A 21,803-nucleotide genomic window follows, 5' to 3' on the forward strand; every position below is an offset into this window, starting at 1 on the left:
TACGATTCAATTTCAATGTTTCCGATTACATTGATATATTGAATTTTCATAGGTTTTAAGTTATTTTCATTTTGATTTAATTATTTTGTGTGACATTACATTGGAATTGAGCTGTGTTTTTACCATACCATTCATTTCGTGGGTATAGCTTATTTGTTTCTTCTTTAATTATTTTTCTTTCCATTTTTTAACTGTTCTTATTTTTCAGTGCAATTGATGGTGAAATTGAGCTGTGTCGATTCAGCGACGTTTGGATTTAAATATTTCGTTAGCATTTTTTGTTTTTGTTTTAAAACCTGAAAATGTATAACATGTTTATTTTACAGCTGCAAATGTACAACAACTCCACCAGCTACAACGGTAACTGCTTTCTTCACGTTATGTCAAAATGACACATTTGCGAAAACATTGTTGTATTCGGAAGTGCCTACGTATTACACATGGAATGCCAGTAGAAAATCATTTAAACGACGTAAACGAGGAGAGCGAGTCGACGGACAACCTGGCATATTCAAACTAACTACGATAGGCAGACTGTACACCATGCATTCTAATAAAAATGAATGCTCTTTCTTTGCAAGCTGTTGATAAATGTCCCCGGTCCAACGTATTTCCAGGAATTGAGATTTGTCAGTGGCATAACACATGCCACTTTCCGTAGTGCATCTCAAGCTCTGAATTTATTTGAGAGCAGCCGCCACTGGGATGTATGCATTAATGCCACGTCCAACACGTCATATCCAAGTCAAATTCGTGCATTGTTTGCAATCATATTGACCACCGGCTCTCCATCATCTCCAACAGAGTATGGGAGAAACACAAATCACACATGGCTGAAGATATTGTCCGTCGAATATGCAAGGAAAATTCAAATATGAACATGAATTTGACAGCAGAAATCTACAACGAAGTATTGATAATGATTGAAGATTTTGTGCTTTGAAATCGCAAACAAAGTTCTCATTCAATTGGGAATACCATCACCGAATCGATCTGCAGCTGCTTCATTCAATGTAGAATTGCGTCGTGAACAAAATTACAACACGGGTCATCTATTATCGCATGTGCAATCAAATATTCTTAAGCTAACGCTTGAGCGAAAAGGCATTTACGATCAAATAATTCAAACTGTCAATAACAGGTTTGGAGAAATCTTCTTAGGTGTGCTAGGAGGAACTGTTCTAATTAGATTGATTTTGGCAGCATTTCGATCCCAAAATGGCTTAACCTTAGCTCTTTGCATTGTCCATAATAGCTGTGACATTGCTACCAGGTGGAAGAACTGCTACTTCGGCTTTGAAATTGCCATTGAACATGGAATTCATTGAAACTCCCACGTGCAACCTTTCCAAAGCATCCGGCACACGAAAAGTATTGCAGAGATGTAAACTTATTGTTTGGGATGAATGCACAATGGCCCTCAAAAAATCGCTTGAGGCTTTTGATCGTTCATTGCAAGATTTGCGTGGAAATATCAGACCATTTGGGAATGCATTAATATTGCTTGCAGAAGATTTCATGCAAACATTACCTGTAATTCCTCGATCGACACCAGCGGACGAAATAAATGCTTGCCTGAAATACTCTACTTTGTGGCGCCACGTTAAAATTAACTACAAATATGCGTGTCAAACTGCAAAACGACTCATCAGCTGAGATATTCTCACATCAATTTCTGGAAATTGGGAACGGAAACGTGCCGGTTGATCTTACCTCAGGACGAATTTCATTGCCTCATAACATCTAGAATTTAGTGACATCAACAGAAGAATTGATTGAAAAAGTATTTCCCAATATTCAAACCAATTATAAGAATCACGATTGGCTGAGTGAAAGAGCTGTTCTTGCGGCCAAGAACAAAGATGTTTAAGAATTTAAAAATATTATTCAGTCTAACATACAAAGCAAGGCAGTCACATACAAGTCCTTTGACACTGTGGTGGAAGCAGATGAAGTGGTTAATTATCAATAGAATTTTTTATTCACTCTATCTGCCAGGAATACCACCACCGCACGAACTGCAATTAAAAATCGGCATATCACGTTACGAAATATCAACCAGCAAAAGCTTGACACCAGCACGCAGCTTGCAGTAAAAAAAATTATTCACCAACGTCGTAGAAGCAACAATCTTGACAGGACCTTTTAAAGGTGAAGATGTCCTCATTCCTCACATTCCTATGATTCCAACGGATTTGCCATTTCAAGTTAAGAGATTGTAATTCCCAATTCGATTGGCGTTTGCAATCTCCATCCACAAAGTTCAAGGCCAATCTTTAGAATAATGCGGTTTAGATCTAGACACGGATTGCTTCTCACATGGACAATTATATGTTGCGTGTTCTAGAGTCGGCAATCAGACAATCTCTATATCTTCACAGACTGTGGAACAAGAAGAAAATATTGTATACCCACAAGCATTGTGAAATGAAACATGTTAGAAATGTGAATTTTCTCTTTTCAGATTCAGATTCAGATTCAGATGTTTATTCAGGTAAGGTATATACATACAAGTGATGTTACATTAATGGATTGATATATAGATAGAGCTAGTACATACAATGCCTAAAGCCACTATTACGCAATGCGTTTCGGGCAAGAAAAACATTAATATCTAGAACTTAATACTAATTGAGCATAAAGAACAAAAAGTGTTGAGAACAAATACAAATAAAGATAAAAAAAAGGGGGAACATGACTGAAAAAGCAGCACAAATACAATAGGTTGACAAACAGTGTTGATTAAAAAAAAAGAAAATAACGGACATGGGTTGACAATAGAGGAGTGAGGTAGGTTACAGGGAATTTATTAGGTAGTGTTTAGTTTTTATCTTAAACTGGTTGAGAGAGGTACTGTCTTTAACATGGTTGGGAAGGTCATTCCACATTCTGGGCCCCTTGATTTGTAGAGCATTTCTGGTTTGATTAAGTCGTACTCTAGGAATATCAAAACTGTATTTATTTCTGGTGTGATGCTCATGATGATGCTGGTTTTCTTTCTTTTCCATTTAACCAGACTGAGCCACAGCAACGAATGGCAGATACAGCTAGTATATATATATATGACAGTGTCCGACCACGGAGGAAGAATTGAAACAGGAATTTCCTTAAGTACTTTAGTACTTAAGTACTAAAGTCCTCCATGGTCTGACACTGTGGACTCGCCGCTCTGCTACCGGAGGGCGCTGACGTTCGGCCCGGGCTGTCAGTGTTGACCTGTACCTGCTGCGTGGTGGTCGTCTTGTTGACGGTGTGGTGCGGCCGTTGGCCGGGGCCTGGCGGGTGTCATGGCGTCGACTAGTGGTGGCCGTGTTCGCCGGGTCGACACCGCCCGGCTTGATTTCTCGGCCCCCATTGACTGGCCCTTGGTGGAGGTTGCCCTTATGGACGTCATGCGTGTTGAGTACCAAGATCTCTACGGTGTTGAGAAACTTTCCCCTACCCGGGTGGCGGTGACATTCTCCTCGGCGCAGGTGTATCAGCTGTTTGTGCGTCGATGGGGTACACGGACGCATGTACTTCCAGGTTCTGCTGTGACGGTGGAGGTCTCCGATCCGTGGGGCCCCCTGACGTATGTGAGCGTTCATGGTGCGCCGGTGCAGTTTCCTGAGGAGGAGCTGTCCGCTGCGTTCCGTCGGTATGGTGAGGTGGTGGGGCAGCGTCATGCCTGTCTGCTTAGTGGGCGCCTGAAGGGGCTCCGTATGGGTGCCCGTACTTTGCGCATGCGGCTCTCTGGGGCTATTCCCTCTCGGGTGGCTGTGTGTGGGTTTTATGTGCGTGTGTTCTACCAGGGGCAGACTCGCTCCTGTTTCCGGTGTGGTGAGGTAGGCCATTTCGCTGCAGCTTGCCGTGCCCCTCGCCCGGAGGACCCATCGGTTTTCATTGCGGATGATTTTCCACTTCTGCCGGAGGCTGGGGCGCCCCCAGCGGGCCCGGGCTCTGTGGATGTGCCTCTGGAGGCGTCGTCCCCAGCTGTCCCTACCTCTCCGTCTGCTGCTGGGTCCTCTGCTCTGTCTGTTGACTCTGATGCTCTCGCGGCTCCTGCTTCGGGTGCGCCTATGCTGGTGGCGGCGGAGGTACATCGCGACCCGAGTGTCTCCTTGCAATCCGACGTGTGTGGTGTAGTGCCGGAGGGCGACCCGTGTGCAGTGGCCAGTGTGCTTCCCGAGGCCAGGGGCGGTGTTGATACTGTGTCTCCTGACGGCCGGCCTAGCGGTGTTCCTGATGCTGGTGCCGTGGCGCAGCCGCCTGCTGTCGCTTGTGCTGTGCCTCCTGTGGTTGCATTGGGCTCTTCTGTTCCTCGACGAAAGCGCGCTCCGAGGGATCGGTCGCGCAGCAGGGGCCCCCCTGGGAAGAGGATCGAGGCTTCGGGTGGTGTGCCTTTGGCTGGTGCTCCTCCCTCCGCTTCTCCAGTGGTTCCTCCTCCCCCTTCGGAAGCAGGATCTGGGGATGAGCGGGGCATTGAGCGTGGTGTCGGGCTCGGGGCAGCGGAGGAAGTGGAAAAACTGTGGATGGTGTCCTCGACGCCTGGGGCGCCCTCTTCGCATGGTGTATCTCCTGTGATTTTGAAGGCGGTTCCTGGCCGGTCGTCTTCCAGGGTGCGGCAGGGGGTTGAGCCTGGTGGTGTGGATGTGGCTCCCGCTGCGGGTGCGGTTGTGTCCCCTGGGGGACGCGTTGGGTTGGGGGTGTCCTGAGGTTCTCCCGATGGCGCCCTCTGTTGTCTGTGCGTCTTTGAATGTTCGTGGTTTGAATGATCTTGGGGTCCAGTTGGGCCTGTTGGATGTTCTGCAGGAGCAGCGTGTGGATGTGGCTCTGATCCAGGAGCATAATGTTCGTGAGGTGTCTGTGCTGCAGTGTTTAAGTGCGCATTTTCATGTTGTGCTCAACCCGCCGAGGACGTCCTTCGGGGGGACGCTTATGTTGTTTTCTAGGAGGGCTTCCTTCTCCGTGCTTCACACGGAGATGGATGAAGATGGGCGGGTTTTGTTTGTGAGGGTTGAGTTTTTGGGGGTCGTTCTTCCGTTCCTGACGGTGTACGCCCCCTCGGGGGTGGCTCGCCGTCGGGAACGGGAGGAGTTTTTTCGGGTGGGGCTTCTCCCTTTCCTGCGTCATGATACGCGGAGTATGGTTTTTGGTGGTGATTTTAACTGTGTGACGAGTGCGCGGGACTGTAGTAGCGCCCGCCCGCAGAATGTCTCGGGTGCGCTGCTGGAGGTGGTGCGTTCTTGCGGTTTCAAGGATGCTGCTGTGCTCTATGGGAGCGAGTTGTCCTTTACCTTTGCTGCGCATGGGGCGCGTTCACGGATTGATCGCGTGTATGTTACTGGCGGGGGGTGTTCTGTGTTTGCTTTCCACACTGTCCCGGTTGCTTTCTCGGACCATAGTCTCGTGGTGGTCCGGGTTGGTGTGCCCAGTCAGGTACGGGTCGGCGCGGGGTGGTGGAAGCTGAATTGTGGGTTGTTGCGTTCTCCGAGGGTTTGTGGGCAGTTTCGGGTTTGGTGGGTCGGGGTTCTCGCCCGGCGGTGTGATTTTCCTTCTGTTTTAGATTGGTGGGAGTGGTGTAAGGAGCAATGTCGGTTGTTTTTTCGGGTGGCTGCCAAACGTGAGGCTGCTGGAAGGTTTGGGTTGCTGCGGTTGTTCCAGGCGAGGCTTTCGCGGTTGTATGTGCGGTACAATGCTGGGATTGACTGTTTTGGGGAGATTGCGGAGTGTAAGGAGCGTATTTGTGGTTTGCGGAATAAGTGGGCCGAGGGTGTTCGTGTGCGTGCTCGTGTGAGTGAACGTGTTGACGGGGAACGGCTCTCTCCTTATCTTTTAGGGAAGGTGAAGGCTGCGCGGGACGGTGTTCTTTTTACGGCTCTGCAAAGGCCGGATGGGTCTGTTGTTTCGGACACCGGTGGTGTGTTGCATTATGTGCGGCAAGAGTTGGTTGCGCTCTATGGGGAGGTGGTAGGGGACGACGCGATTGCGGAAGGTTTTTTGGGTGGTTGTGCTCCGGGGTTGTCTGCTGCTGATTGTGTTGGTTTGGAGGAAGATGTTTCGTTGGGGGAGCTTTTCGGTGTGGTGAGGTCATTTCGTTCCGGGAAGGTGCCGGGCTCGGATGGTCTTCCTGTCGAGTTTTATGTTGCCTTTTGGGATGTGTTGGGTGATGTTCTTTTGGCGGTGGTCCGGACTTGCCTCCGGGGGTGCGTTCTGCCTGTATCTCAGTGCGTTGGGATTGTGCGGCTGCTCCCGAAGCCGGGCGATTTGCGGTTCTTCTCGAACTGGAGACCCATTACTTTGTTGAATGTGGACTATAAGATCCTGTCCAAGATTTTAGCTGGTCGGTGTCGCCGTGTGGTTGCGTCTGTGGTTTCCGTGGAACAGTTTTGTGGTGTTCCAGGTCGCTCGTTACTGCAGTGCAATGCGTTATTTCGGGATGTGCTTCTGTCCGTGTCGGGCTCTCGCTTGTCTGCAGCGATGCTTTGCCTGGATTGGTCTAAGGCTTTTGACCGTGTTTCGTTAGCTTTTGTTTTTCGTGTGTTAGAGAGGCTTGGTTTTCCGCCTTTGTTTGTTCGTTGGGTGCGTATGTTGTACGCTCAGTGTTGCAGTCGGGTTTGCATCAATGGGTTCTTGAGTGCTCCTTTCCCTGTCCGCCGTTCGGTGAGGCAGGGTTGTCCGCTTTCCATGCTCCTTTATGTGCTCTTTCAGGAGCCTTTTTTTCGGGCGGTCAAGGCTTGTGCGTTGATCCGTCCCCCCCGGCTGCCTTCTGATCTTCGGTTACCCATCTGCGGTTCTGCGGATGATACCATCCTGTTCGTGGCCTCTGCTGGTTCTGTTCGGGCTGTCCAGGTCGTGGTTGAGAGGTTTGAGTTGGCCACTGGGGCCCAGGTCAATCGTGCCAAATCTGGTCTTATGGGTATCGGTGGGTGGTCCTCTCGCCTTGTGTGGGAGGGGTCTTGGTTTCCGGTGGTCTCCTCTCTGCGAGTTCTGGGGATCACCTGGTTCGCTTCTTACGAGAGATCTTTGGAATTTAATTGGGGTGTGGTTTCTCGTAGTGTTGGTGTTGCGGTTGGGTTGTTGGCTGCGCGCCTGTTAACAATTTATCAGCGGGCGTTGCTTGTTACTTGTAAAGTTCTGTCACGTGTCTGGTTCGTGGCTCGGTGTTTCCCCCTAGATCGCCGGCTGGCTCTGGGGTTGGAACGTCAGGTTTATAGGTACGTGTGGTGTGGTCGTTACCACCCGGTTCGTCGCTCGACGTTGGTGTTAGCGGTGCGGGAAGGTGGGGTTGGTATTCCTGATGTGTTTACCAGGGCTCGGGCGCTGTTCTGGGTCTCGTTGCGTCAGGGTTTAGCGTTGGGTGGGGGGCTCAATGCTTTGTGTATTTTTTATTGTTCGGTCCGGTTTAGTTTTTTGGTGGATTGCGGTGTTTGTCGGGAGGTGGCCTTTTGTACCCCTCCTGTTTACTCCTGGGCGGTAGACATTCTTCGGGCTGTCTGTCGTTGTCCGGGTTATATGTCTCTCTCAGTGAAGGCGATTTATGGGGTTCTATTTTGTCGTGTTCAGCCGCGGGTGGAGTCTTTATTCCCGTGTTGGGATTGGGGGGAGGTGTGGGCGGCGTTAGGGGAGCGGTTTTTGGCGCCGCAGCAGCGGGAGTTGTTGTTTCGCATGTTACATTTGTCGTTGGCGACAAATGACCGGTTGTGCATGCTGGGTTTGCGTGCCTCTGACGCATGTGTCCACTGTGGTTTGCCTGAAACTCAGTTACATGTTTTCTATTTTTGTGAGAGGCTGAGTGGTTTGCTTGCTTGGTTTCGTGCTGTGTTGGCCGTGGTTTGTGGGCCGGGATGTCGGGGTGGTTTTTTGCCGTTTTTGTTTTTGTCTTTTCCGCGGGGCTCTCGACGGGTGCGTAATACGCTCTGTCTTCTTGTCGCTGACTATGTGTATTGTGTGTGGGTTGGCCGGAGGGAGGGTTATGGGGTTGATAGGGTTTTGGGGTTTTTGAGAGGGCGCTTACGGTTCACCTGGTGGTGGCTGCAGCGTGCTTTTCCGGATGATTTTTGTGGTTGGTTTACTGGTGCGTATGTTCGTGGGGCTGCTTTTGAGTGATTGGTCGTGGGTTGGGCTCGTGGATGTTGGCTGTGGGTTGGTTGGGTGGGTCTTGTTCCGGTTTGTTTTCGGTCCCCGGTCCTCCGATGGGCCTCCTCGGCGGGGGTTGGGCGGGGTGTGTGTGTGTGTGTGTGTGTGGTTGTGGTTGTTTTGTTCTGTTGTGGTTGCTCCTGTGGGTGTGTGTTCGTTTGGGTGTGCTTGTGTGTGGGTGTGGTTTTTATGTTTTCCCTGGCTCCTGCGTGGGCCTTTTTGTTTGCCTTGTATGGGTTTTATGTTTTGTGCATTTTTGTTCTTTATGGTATGTATGCTTATGTGCTCCTCTGTCTTTGGAGCGTGCCTCTTCTGTCTTTTGTGATTTTCTGTGTGGGGGGGGGGGGGGGTTGGGGTGCCCGGGTTATGTTTTGTCCTACCCCCCCTCCCCCCTTTTCATGTACTACTGTTCCTGTGTTATGAGTGTTTTTTTGCCATTACTGATTGTTATTTCTCTTTTTTTATGTGCCATGTACTTTGCCTTGTGCTATTTATGTATTATTTATCTGTTCTTTCTTGATTTGTTTTGTGTTCTGCCTTTGTATTATGTCTTTTTAATTATGCTTGAGGAAACGGAGTAAGAAAAAAGAAATGTACTCAGTTATTTCTGTTTGACTTTCAATGTATGTATTTCCATGTTTTTTGTTTAATGTAGTTTTGTAATTTTGCCTCTTAGGGGTTTCGGAGGCCTGTTGTTCTATACTTTTATGCACCTGTGTTTGGGTTGTAGGGCTGGGCTTGTATGTGCGTTCTCCTTTTGTATTTCTGTACTTAAGGTTGTGTGGATGTGCCTATGTTTTATGTTATTTCTATTGTGTGCTATTAATGACGTGTTCTGTTTTTTGTGGTACATACTGTCCCCGTTTCTGGGTTCTCTTTTTTTTTTGTGCCTTGTGTCATGTGTTTTCTTTCTTGGTTTTTGTTGGGTATGTTTAGTGTATCCGTGGTTTACTTCCTTTGTTATATTGTCCTGTGTATGTTCATAACTTGTTTGTTCGGCGGGTGTCTGTTTTGTACATTGTGTATTCTTTTATAAAAAAAAAAAAAAAAAAAAAAAAAAAAAAAAAAAAAAAAAAAAAAATGGCAGATACAGCTAGTATATATATATATGACAGTGTCCGACCACGGAGGAAGAATTGAAACAGGAATTTCCTTAAGTACTTTAGTACTTAAGTACTAAAGTCCTCCATGGTCTGACACTGTCACATTTTTTATCACGTGTTAATTTTCGTAATTTACACACACAAACACACATAACTGGAGGGGACGGTGTCCCCTCCAGTTTCTCCTATATGCCAGCTGTAAGAGTCCTATCAGCTTACCTGCAGGTTCTCTGAGACACAGGGAATCTGTTGAGGTACGAGGCTACCAAAATGGTTGCTTATTTGGGGAGAAATTTGCATTTGTAAATTTGCGGGGAAGTGGAAAAGTCGTGCCCTGGGTACAACAAAATGGCGTCCTCTGGCCTGCAAATCCACCATTTTGTGTGCAGTGCCCGCCGGTCGGTGATTTGCTGGCTGAGGTCACATGACTTCATTGACCAATCAGAACCCGCCTCTGGATCTGTGACGTCACATGGAAACCTAGCCCGCCGCCTGCAGAGCGACAGGCGCTCAGAGATACTTGGTGCTTCGTTGAAAACAAATGTGCGCTAATTGAGCTCTCGAGTTCTGAGGTCTAGAAGCTTCCTTAAGTGGATATACACAGCCTGACAAGTATATAGTGACTACCAAGGACTACAGTACTTCAGGGAAGTACGAGGAAGCCTATTTCAGCCGTGTAAGGGCGCCGTGGACCGTGAGCTGATTAGTCTTGGAGAAGTTGAGAGGGAGTTACAACGGCCAGAGGAGTGTGACTCGCCGTCAGTGGAACCCCAAAGCATTCAGAACTGTTGTGATTGGGTCACGCCTACTAGGAACTCAGAAGTGAGAAGATGCATTCTGATCGATGAGTGAGTGGTCTCGGCAAAGGAGTGCTTGAGGGAACAACGTGTGCAGTGACGACTGGACGAGCCAACGCCTAGGAACTTCACTCAGGGAATGAGCACGGAGATGACAAGGATCTTCACGACGCATACGGACTGGTGGAACTGGTGACATCTGGAACGCTGAGGAACGACGTAAGGAACGGAGTACCCAGAGAACGGCGACTGGAGCCCAGGCGTCTGAGGACAGAATATGTTAAGGTAGATAATTTTCCCACCCACATTTCCCTTGATTGTTAGACAAGATAGGCCTATTGTTATGCTTAGGCATTTATTAGAGTGCACATAAGTCATAGGAGTAGATTAGGCTGTGGGACAGCACGTATAAATCATTCTACTGATTGGTGAAGAAAGCGTGTGGCCGGCTTGTGAAGGACTGAGGAGCGACGCTGATGGAGCCGCCCCAGTGAAGGGGGCCAGTAATCGCTTTAATTCATCAGCTGATGCGAGCTGATGAATTCTGTATCAGCTGGCTGCCGACAGCTGATGAGAGCTGTCGGCAGCCACCAGAGGAGCGTTGTTGTCACCAATATTATTATTATTTCCATAAGTCTACATATACACCTCGTGTGTTTGTAGTTTACTTTGAGTAAACTTTTATTATTTTATCCCCCTCCCCGCTCAGCTCGTTGTCGCCGTGTGGGGGCTTGGTGGGCGGCTGCCGGAGTGTGATGCTCCTTGGGACAGTCCTGTCCTTTTCTAGCCTTGTGCTCCTGCTGCCGTCCTCTCCAATTCTGCTGGGCATCTTTTCCTTTTCCTTCTGTTTCGTTTTTCTCCCCCCTCTTCTCCTATCTGCTTGCCGTTTCCTGCCGACCTTTTGCTCGTTCTGGTTCTTCCCTTGGACTTCTTCTATTTTGACGCCCGGGTGCTTGAGGAGGCATACTCTTGCACCCGTAGAACTGCAGTACCCGACGTCGAGAGCGAGGGGAACCTTTTATTGTCAATCCCCACTTCGTCACTGAACCCGATCTCGACGGACTGTCGGTTTCTTAAGGTGGCGTTTGTGGGGCGTATACTCACGACGCACCCCTAGGAGGCCCCGACAAGATCGGCGATAGCTTCTTGTTGGGTGTCCTGCCTCTAATTGTGGCTCCATGGTGGGTGTGGGGGCACATTCGTGAGTGAATTCTTCTTTCGTCAAGATGATTACCCCTGCTTCGGCTTCTTCTGGTTTACCTTCTCAGGCTCGTGGGGTGGGCGACCAAGCCCCCGAGTCGGTCCGTATTGGAAGACCGGGCTCTGTAGCCTCCGCTGCATTGGGCCCCGACCTTGCTCCTCCTTTGGCCTCTCTGACTCCTTTCCCTGGCTCCCCTCCCTCCTCTGTGGTTGGGTCGAGCCCCAAGCCCCCAGTGGTGACTGCCTCGTCCCCTGGCGCGGCTCCTTCTCTCGTTGTTACTACTGCGCCTTTTAACCCCTCTCTCTCTGGGGGTTCTCACCGCCGTTCTCGTCACGGCCGCCCTCGCTCGATTCCTTCCAGTTCTGCTACCTATCAAGCCTTGTTTGGTCCCGCTTCGTGGGCCAAATATTTTGATCTCCTCCCTCTTGTTCTGCGCCTCCTGACGATTTCTCCCTTCATCGACATCTCATTGATTCCGTGGATGCCTCCATTACTTTTAACCCCACTCGTCTCGGTACGCGTGTCGTTGCTGCTCCTTCTCAGGATGCTGCTTCCCGCTTGGCTGCCTTATCCTGCCTTGGCGAGACCCCCGTTCGGGTCTCAAAGAACGTCCAGTTGAATGCCAGTGTTGGCACTATTTTGCTCCCGCCCCATGTTGCGACCGGTGTTCGGGACCTACGCGACTGCCACGACGATATTAGACATATCCTCGCTGCCCAGGGCCATTCTATTCTCCAGGTGGACACGTTTACTCGTCCCCCTCGTGGTAGTCGCCGTCAACCCCTCCGGGTTGTGAAGATTACCTTTGATGGTAGGACCCTTCCACCCTCTGTCATTCTTGCTGGTGCCAGGTGCTCTGTCCAGGAGTACATTCCTTCTCCTCGGCTCTGCAACAAGTGCTGGAGGTTTGGGCATGGTGCCCTCCGCTGCTCCGGGACTGTCTCTCTCTGTCCTTTGTGTGGTGGCGAAGGTCACTCTAAGTCGGAGTGCGCTTCTCCCCAGGCTCGTTGCCTCAACTGCGGTGAGGCCCATCCTACCTTCTCCCGTGCGTGTGTCCATTACAAGCTTGAGGCAGCCGTCCTCAACTTGAAGCACCGGGAGCGTTTATCTTTTCCTGAGGCGAGGCGCCAGGTTCGCCGGCTCCCGCCTTATGCTAATATCTCTTATGCTCGCGTGTTGCGCTCTTCCTCTCCTCGTCCTTCCCGCCTTCCTCAGACTCACAACCGTTTCCAGGCCTTGGACCCTGATGCGCCCACTGCCCCCTCCTCTGTCCCTTTGGGTTCTCTCCCGAAGGATCCTCCTCCTGGTCCTCTGTCTGGGGTTCCCCTTCCTTCTACCCGGTCTGTCGTGTCTTCTGTGTCTCCTTCCTCGTCCCCCTCCGATCCTCCTTCCCATCCTCTTCCTCCATCTATCGGCTCTCCCCGCCGCCTGTCGGTGCGGGCGGATGTCCATCGCTCTCCTAACGGCCGTCGTGTGTGCTCTCGTTCGGCTTCTCCTGTTGAGACACTGGAATCCGTTGCCCGGTACGTAGTTGCTGGGACGCCGGTCTCTTTAAGTCAGAAGCGTAAGCCTGGCTCCTCTCCTTCCTCTTCCCCGGCGGGTAAGAAGGCTTCGCTTTCTTCCTCAGCTCCTCCTTCTGGCTCTGTTGCTCCTTCCACTCCCGTTTCAGTGCTTGCGCCCCCTGTTCCTGCTATGGAGGTTTCTTTGGCCCCTGCTTCCCTTTCGGTTGCTGCTCTTGCTGGGGTGCTCTCCTCTCTTTCTACTCCCCCTCTTCCTGCTGCTGTCCTTGACTGCTCCTCTCCGTTGTCTCCTCCTCCTCCTCCTCCGGACCCTGCCCGCCCACCTCTGATCTGTTCTCCCGTTTCCTTCCCTCCGTCTTTGCTCAGTTTACCCATGCCCCCTAACCCTGACTTTGCTGACCCTGATCCCGACCCTGATATTCTTTAACGTGCTCTGTTGGTCTTTCGCCTTTGTTTCTTCCTTGTTCTCTGTTTTTGTCCTTTCTCTTCTCGTCGTTGTCCATTCTTCAATGGAACGTTCGAGGTTATTACGCCAATTTCCTCGAACTCCAACTTCTGGTTTCGCGGTTTTCGCCCCTTTGTGTCTGTCTCCAGGAGCCGATGCTTGGTGCTCGTCCTGGTCGTTTTCGTGGCTATTCCTTTCTCTCCCCCCCCCCAGCCATTGCTGGGGCTTCTAATTCTTCTGCTCTCTTGATTCGGGCTGATGTTCCCTTTGTTCCTTTACTTTTTCCTTCGCCTCTCCATTGTTCTGCTGCTCGTATCTTTGTGGGGAAATGGTACACAGTTTGTTCCATTTATCTCCCCCCGAGTGTCCCGCTCTCTCTTCCTGATTTGAAACACCTCCTAGACTCCTTGCCGGAGCCTGTGCTCCTGCTGGGTGACTTCAATTGTCGTCATTCTCTTTGGGGTGACGTTCTGACGAATACCCGGGGTCGCCTCCTTGAGCCGTTTCTCCTCTCTTCTTCCCTGTCTCTTCTGAATTCTGGTGAGCCCACTCATTTGGACTCTCGAACTCGCACCCTTTCTTGTCTTGATCTTTCTCTCTGCTCTTCTTCTCTTTACTTAGATTTCACATGGCAGGTTCTTGATGACCTCCATGGAAGTGATCATTTCCCCATCCTTGTTTCCTTTTTCTCTTTTCGCCCTTCCCTCTCTTTCCCTAGATGGCAGTTTGCATAGGCGGACTGGACCCTGTTTTCCCTCAGTGCTACTCTCTCTGACCTCTCCCTTCTGCCCCTCTCTCGCGCTCTCCTCCTTTTTCATGACACTGTCTTCGACGCTGCCCTCCGCTCTATTCCTCGCTCTTCCTCTCGGGGTCCACGGAAGTGCGTTCCCTGGTGGAATGCGGACTGTGCTCGGGCTGTCCGCTGTAAGCGTGCAGCCTGGAAGAAGCACCGCCGTAGGCAGACGACCGATTCTTTTCTTTTCTTTCGGAAAGCGAGTGCGGTGGCCCGTAGGGCCATCCGTACGGCTAAACGTGAATGTTGGGCTTCTTATGTCTCGACAATTACGTCCGAAACCCCTCTGGCCCAGATCTGGAAGCGTATCCGCAAGATAGCGGGTAAGTTCGTTCCCGATGTTTCACCGGTCCTTCACCTCCATGATGCTCTTGTGGCGGACCCGTTGCAGGTCGCTTCTGAACTGGGTTCCCACTTTTCTTCTGTTAGCTCTGGTCTTCATCTTCCCCAATCTTTCCTTCTTCGTAAACCTGTCCTTGAGTCTCGTCCTTTAGATTTCTGCACTCATCTTCAGCTTCCCTATAATGATCCCTTCTCTCTCTCTGAACTTCGTTCTGCCCTGGCCCTCTGCGGTTCTACGGCGGCGGGCTCCGATGGTATTCATTATGAGATGCTTCGCCATCTCCCTCCGAGCACGTCTCAGTATTTACTGAGTCTGTATAATCGGATCTGGGAGTCGTCGTCAGTCCCTGAGGACTGGCTCGATGCCGTTGTCCTCCCTGTTCGCAAACCAGGGTCTCTGGGTACTTCCCCTAAGGACTTTCGCCCTATTGCTCTCACAAGTTGTGTCTGCAAACTCTTTGAACGTATGGTTAACGTTCGTCTGATGTGGTTCCTGGAACACCATCACCTCCTCTCCCCTTCTCAATTTGGTTTCCGCAAGTGCCGCAGCACGACAGATGTCCTGGTGAACTTGGAGGTCTATATACGTACTGCTTTTGCTGCGAAGACCTCCGTTGTTGCCGTCCTTTTTGACCTAGAAAAGGCTTACGACACCACTTGGCGTTATCATATCCTATCTCAACTTCATTCTTTTGGCCTTCGTGGTCATCTCCCTCTCTTTCTCCGCAGCTTCCTCTCTTGTCGTTCCTTTCGGGTGCGCCTTGGTACCGCTCTCTCTCCCCCTTTTCAGCAATACGAAGGTGTGCCCCAGGGTAGTGTTCTGAGCACTACTCTTTTTCTGGTTGCCCTCAATGGTCTTCTTTCCTCTCTTCCTTCTGGTGTCTTCTCCGCTCTCTATGTCGATGATCTTACCCTTTGTTGTCAGGGTGATGATTCGCCTCTCCTTCAACGCCGGCTTCAACTTGCGATTGATGCCGTGTCGTCTTGGGCCACAGGTCATGGCTTCAAGTTCTCTACTTCTAAGACTTGTGCCATGACTTTTACGCGGAAACGGGTTGTTCTTCGTCCCTCTTTGTCACTTTATGGTCATCCCCTTGAATACAAAGATTCCGCGAAGCTTTTGGGGTTATTCCTTGACACTCGTTTGTCTTGGTCTCCCCATATCTCTTACCTCCGTGTTGAGTGCTCTAAGTCCCTTACCCTCCTTCGGGTCTTGTCCCATACTTCTTGGGGGGCAGATAGGCGCACTCTCCTTGCTTTACATTCCTCTCTCGTCCTGTCTAAGCTCGATTATGGTTGCCCTGCTTACTCGTCTGCTTCTCCTTCTACTCTTCGCCGTCTTGATGCTTTGCACCATACTGGGTTGCGCCTCAGTTCTGGTGCCTTTCGTTCGACTCCCGTCCTTAGCTTGTATGTTGACACTGGCTTCCTGTCTCTCCAGGACCGCCGTGATCGCTACTGTCTTCGGTATCTTGCGCGGTCCTTGCAACATCCTTCCTCTCGTCTCTGTCGTGCTTTAACTTTTACCCCTCCTGCGGTTCCTGTTCCTCTTCACCACCTCCCTCTTTCTGTCCGGTTATCTCGCCTGCAGGATTCTCTTTCCGTTCGTATTTCTGATGTTTCTCCTCGTGTTGTTCCTTCTTTGCCCCCGTGGAGGGTCCCTCTTCCGCGGTTTTGTACATCCTTGACTCGCATCACTAAAGCTTTTACCCCTCCTACAGTTCTCAAACGCCTTTTCCTCGAGCACTTTTCTTCTCACTCCCGCTCCGTTTCTGTCTTCACCGATGGGTCTAAGTCAGCGGACGGTGTTGGCTACTCTGTTGTTTTTCCTGATCGCACTTATATGTGTCGCTTGCCTCCGGAGACTAGCATCTTTACAGCGGAACTTTCTGCTATTCTCTATGCTCTTCGTCTCCTGCTTTCTCGTTGTCAGTCTTCCTTTGTGGTTGTTGTTGACTCTCGTAGTGCCCTCATGGCTCTCGGGTGCTTTAATCCAGTTCATCCGGTAGTTGTCGAGATCCAGCATTGGCTGTTTCTCGTTCACAGTAAATTTAAGTCGGTTGAGTTTTGTTGGGTTCCCAGCCATATTGGCGTGTCTTTAAATGAGCGTGCGGATGCTGCCGCTAAGGAAGCTGTCCGCTCTTGTCCCATCTCTCGTAAAGGCATTCCGTATTCCGACTTTTACCCGGTTATCCATTCCTCAGTCCTTACCCGTTGGCAGGCTTCTTGGTTGTCTGTTACTGGTAACAAGCTACGTACTCTTAAATGTTGTGTTTCCTCGTGGCCGTCCTCCTTCCACCGTAACCGGCGGTGGGAAACAGCTCTAGCGAGGTTGCGTATTGGCCATACTCGCTTAACCCATGGTCACTTGATGGAGCGCCGCCCTGCTCCTTATTGTCCTAGTTGCATTGTCCCTCTTACAGTCGTGCATGTCCTTCTTGAATGTCCTGACTTCCAGGACGAGCGTGTGTCTTGCTTTCCGACCGCCCCTCGCGGTCACCTGTCCCTCGATAGAATTCTTGGTGACTCGGATACTTTTGATATCGTTCGCCTTATGCGTTTTTGTTCTCGTATTGGCATCCTTGGTGATATTTAGCGCCCTCTGATTATTTTGCGTATTTGATGGTGCTACATAGCCTTCCCGGTTTGGTGCCTTCTTTTGATAATTACTTACTTACTTATTATTTTATCACTGCTTTTGGTGTAACCTCCATTTCATTGACATTTGTGGATAAATGACATATGATTATACTGTACAGTTACTGGCATGACATAGAGAAAGACCCTGTGTTGGTAACACGGCATTAGATTTGAACACTGGTACTGGCATTCCCTAGAGAGTGACCCAGAGATGGCAACATGACTGTACATTTGAATTCTAGAATTGGCAGCACATAGTACGGTCCTAGGCTGCTGTAAATATATTATATTCGAACTAACGGCGATGCTGGGACGCAGAGAGAATTATCCAGCTAGCGATCAGAAGGTAAGAGGTGGAAGTAAGGCTACGGCCGGAAGTCCGGCAAATTCTTTGCACTCATAGGTGGGCAGGCCAAGTAGGGGAGTCACATACTGCAGGATTGAGCTTAGCAGTGTGGGCTAGGCCTTCTCCTCTCCCCCTTCGGTCCAAGGTCAAATAGTGGTGACCAGACTTGAGGCATGACTAGGAGAGCTCCCTGGGGGTGATGTGTGATACCCTAGTGGAGGGAGCGAACACCCACGGTGTGAGGTTATATGATCAGTAGCACGATCCCCCGATGTTTAACTGTAACTTCATGTAACACAAGGCCAAGGTGAGTGGCTCGTGTCGGGAAACCGACACACACAAACACACACACACACACACACACATATAACACAGTCTCCCTTAGTCTGTAATCCCTTCAGGATGGAAAATGGGAGACTCCGTGACGTCATCGACTCCGTGACTTCATGGATGTCATCGTATATTTACATTATGAAACATTGTCAATAGACTAGTTTAGTATCTAGAGTTAACAAAAAAGTATTCAATAAGACTGAATATAATTATGGACACCGTATTGTAGCTAGGTTCCCTTGTTAATGTAAAATTACTTTTGAGAGAGGAACCAGCATGAGGGCGTTGCCCGACTGGGAGGGAGGCTCCCGCATCAGAGCATAACAACAACAGAGCAGCCACCACGCTGTCTTGGCTAGCTGGTGTAAACAGCTAGACACCCCATTTACGTGTCAACACCAGCAACACAGCCTAACAACGACTGTATCCGGCTTATCAAGTATTTTGTATCTGAATTATAATGTGCACATTTATTCATTTATAAAAATAAGTCGGTCATAATGTATGAACAACCCAAACCACATGTACGTGTACACCCCATTTACAACCCTCACAGTTCATGTCATACCTGTAATTGATATGTTTAGGGAACTTTGATTAATTCCTTGCATCCCATACAGGTAAATTGTGAGAGGAACATCAAGAAGTTGAGCAGACAGTTGGTTCATACACATTACTATTGTTTGCATAGCTTTGTCATTCCCACAAGCCGCCATTACGTGGCACCAGGAGGCACAGGGCCACACCCAATCTGGAGGATACACCTACACGCCTTACCGGGCCCTCACTACTGGCACAGCTAAGCCATTTTGTATTAATCTTAGTAGTTTTAATTAGTATTACTAGTAGATTAGACCACCATAAGTGGTATACTGAATTATAACAAGTTAAAAGGTAAACAATTGGTAGTTTAAGTAGGAGCCATAACAAAGTGGTTTAGGCTACCAATTGTCCCTCCCAATAGTGTGTAAGAAGATTTCTGGCAGTTTACAAGTATATAAATCCACTCAATTAATTCTTACTTACTAAGAAAAAATAAATAAGACATAACTTTATTTTATTAAAGTCAATTTGAAAAAGAGATTAGCTGCCTGGAATTTCCCCACAGCGCGTGACAATATAGTGTATATATATACCATATAGTATATATATATATATATATATATATATATATATATATATATATATATATATATTAGTATATTTTGGTAGCAGTCTTTCCTGTAGACATATATTATTAAATATGACCGAAAAAGTAAGATTAATAATTCTAACACGAATTTTCTCAATCTTTCGTACATTTCTTTCACTGTTGGAGGTAAATAAAAAATCAATTCTCCAAAATTCATTTTTATATCTAGTCTGACGTGACACGGGCGCGTTTCGTAAAACTTATTACATTTTCAAAGGCTTTAGTTTACAAATACACAGCTGAATAGAACTTGCGCATCTCCGATTTTATATCTACATTTTAGTGAGGTGGATGGGGTTAGGTGGCATTAATAGGGTATTAATTTCATCAACACAAGACAGAACACGAAACAATGGGTATTGAATAGAAGTGTTTGTAGAAAGCCTATTGGTCCATATTTCTTGATGCTTCTATATTGGAGCGGAGTCTTGAGGTGGGTAGAATATAGTTGTGCATTAATTGGCTGTTGATTGCTGGTGTTGACTTCTTGATGTGTAGTGCCTCGCAAACGTCAAGCCGCCTGCTATCGCTGTATCAATCGATGATTTCTGTGTTGTTTACTAGGATTTCTCTGGCGATGGTTTGGTTGCGGGAAGAGATTATATGTTCCTTAATGGAGCCCTGTTGCTTATGCATCGTTAAACGCCTAGAAAGAGATGTTGTCTTGCCTATATACTGTTTTTTTTTGGAGCTTACAGTCCCCAAGAGGGCATTTGAAGGCATAGACGACGTTAGTCTCTTTTAAAGCGTTCTGTTTTGTGTCTGGAGAGTTTCTCATGAGTAGGCTGGCCGTTTTTCTGATTTTATAGTAAATCGTCAGTTGTATCCTCTGATTTTTCTCTGTAGGGATAACGTTTCTATTAACAATATCTTTCAGGACCCTTTCCTCCGTTTTATGAGCTGTGGAAAAGAGGTTCCTGTAAAATAGTCTAATAGGGGGTATAGGTGTTGTGTTGTCTCCAGAGGTTGCATGGCGTTTCACTTTCCTTCTTATGATGTCTTCGACGAAACCATTGGAGAAGCCGTTGTTGACTAGGACCTGCCTTACCCTACAGAGTTCTTCGTCGACTTGCTTCCATTCTGAGCTGTGGCTGGGAGCACGGTCGACATATGCGTTAACAACACTCCTTTTGTACCTGTCTGGGCAGTCGCTGTTGGCATTTAGGCACATTCCTATGTTCGTTTCCATAGTGTAGACTACAGTGTGGAAACCTCCGCTCTTTTCCATGACTGTTACATCTAGAAAGGGCAGCTTCCCATCCTTTTCCATCTCGTAAGTGAAACGCAGCACGGAACTCTGCTCAAATGTCTCCTTCAGCTCCTGCAGATGTCTGACATCAGGTACCTGTGTGAAAATGTCGTCAACATACCTGCAGTATATGGCCGGTTTCAAGTTCATGTCGACTAAGACTTTTTGCTCGATGGTACCCATGTAGAAGTTTGCAAACAGGACACCTAGGGGAGAACCCATGGCGACCCCATCTACTTGCTTATACATGTGCCCATCCGGGCTCAAGAAGGGTGCTTCTTTAGTACAAGCTTGGAGTAGTTTCCTCAGAATATTTTCTGGTATGTCAAGAGGAGTACAGGCTGGATCACGATACACTCTGTCGGCTATCATCCCGATTGTCTCGTCCACAGGTACGTTGGTAAACAGCGAATCTTCGTCCAACGAGGCTCTAATCCCTGTGGCCCGTGTGCCCCGCAGTAAGTCAACAAATTCCTTTGGAGACTTCAGGCTGAAGGCGCAGGGAACATAAGGAGTCAGCAGGCCGTTGAGTCGCTTCGCCAGTCTGTACGTGGGTGTGGGTATCTGGCTAATGATTGGCCGAAGTGGGTTTCCAGGCTTGTGTGTCTTGACATTTCCATACGCATATCCAGGTTTATATTCCCCAATGATCTTTGGCAGGTGGAGTCCGGATTTCTTGGCGTTCACAGTTTCGATCAGTTTGTTGACCTTTGCTTTTAATTCGGCTGTAGTGTCCTTCGTTACCCTTTGGAACTTAGTTTGGTCAGAGAGTATGATGTTCATTTTCGCCAGATATTCATTCTTTTTTAAGAATGACATATATTGGCGACTTGTCACCTCTCCTGACAACTATCTCCTTGTTCTCACGAAGGCTTTTAGCTGCCGCTTTGAGCTCGGGGGACAGTATGGTGCTTCTGTAATTGCCTCGATTCTTTCCTCCTTCTGCAATAAGTTCTGCTTGTAAGGTATCTTTGGTAGTGACCTTCTTTTGTGTCTCGAGGTCGAATATGTCGTCCAACAGAATTTCCAACTCTACTTTCCGGGCCATCTCACTCGGTCTGGACATAACATGACAGTTTATGCCCAGATTTAGGAGAGTGACTTGGTCCTCAGTGAGGTTAATTCCTGCAAGGTTCAGGAAGCCATCTCTTGGTCGTGGAATTGCCATAGGTCCTCCATATAATGTTGTTAGTTTCTTGATAATCCTTGTTTCAGTGCTGAGGTGATGTTGGTCTGTGAGGATGTCGAGGTGTTGTTCAATGCGGGTACGGATACTATGGTCGATGTTGCTATTTCTCCACTCGTTTGTAGCATGAAGTAGTTGCGTTTTGTTGTCTTTGATTTCATTCTCTGCCTTGTATATCTGATCACGAATCAGATCCTGGCGATATTTTATTGTGAAGGCTTGATTCCTTGCTGCTGGGTCGTGCGCTTTAATATTAGTATATTTTGGTAGCAGTCTTTCCTGTAGACATATATTATTAAATATGACCGAAAAAGTAAGATTAATAATTCTAACACGAATTTTCTCAATCTTTCGTACATTACGCTTCACTGTTGGAGGTAAATCAAAAATCAATTCTCCAAAATTCATTTTTATTTCTAGTCTGACGCGACACGGGCGCGTTTCGTAAAACTTATTACATTTTCAAAGACTTTAGTTCACAAATACACAACTGAATAGAACTTACGTATCTCCGATTTTATATCTACATATATATATA

The 21,803-nt window shown here is 48.4% G+C and overlaps 1 protein-coding gene across 1 annotated transcript in view; it reads right to left on the minus strand.

Annotated features, from left to right (window-relative positions):
* Positions 1–21,803, minus strand: part of LOC123765604 (probable glutamate receptor) — a gene marked incomplete at its 5' end in the record, with an annotated part of 131,960 nt that overhangs the window by 67,446 nt on the left and 42,711 nt on the right. The window lies entirely within an intron of this gene.

This window comes from Procambarus clarkii, chromosome 30 (genome assembly GCF_040958095.1).
Source record: "Procambarus clarkii isolate CNS0578487 chromosome 30, FALCON_Pclarkii_2.0, whole genome shotgun sequence".
NCBI classification, from domain to species: domain Eukaryota; kingdom Metazoa; phylum Arthropoda; class Malacostraca; order Decapoda; family Cambaridae; genus Procambarus; species Procambarus clarkii.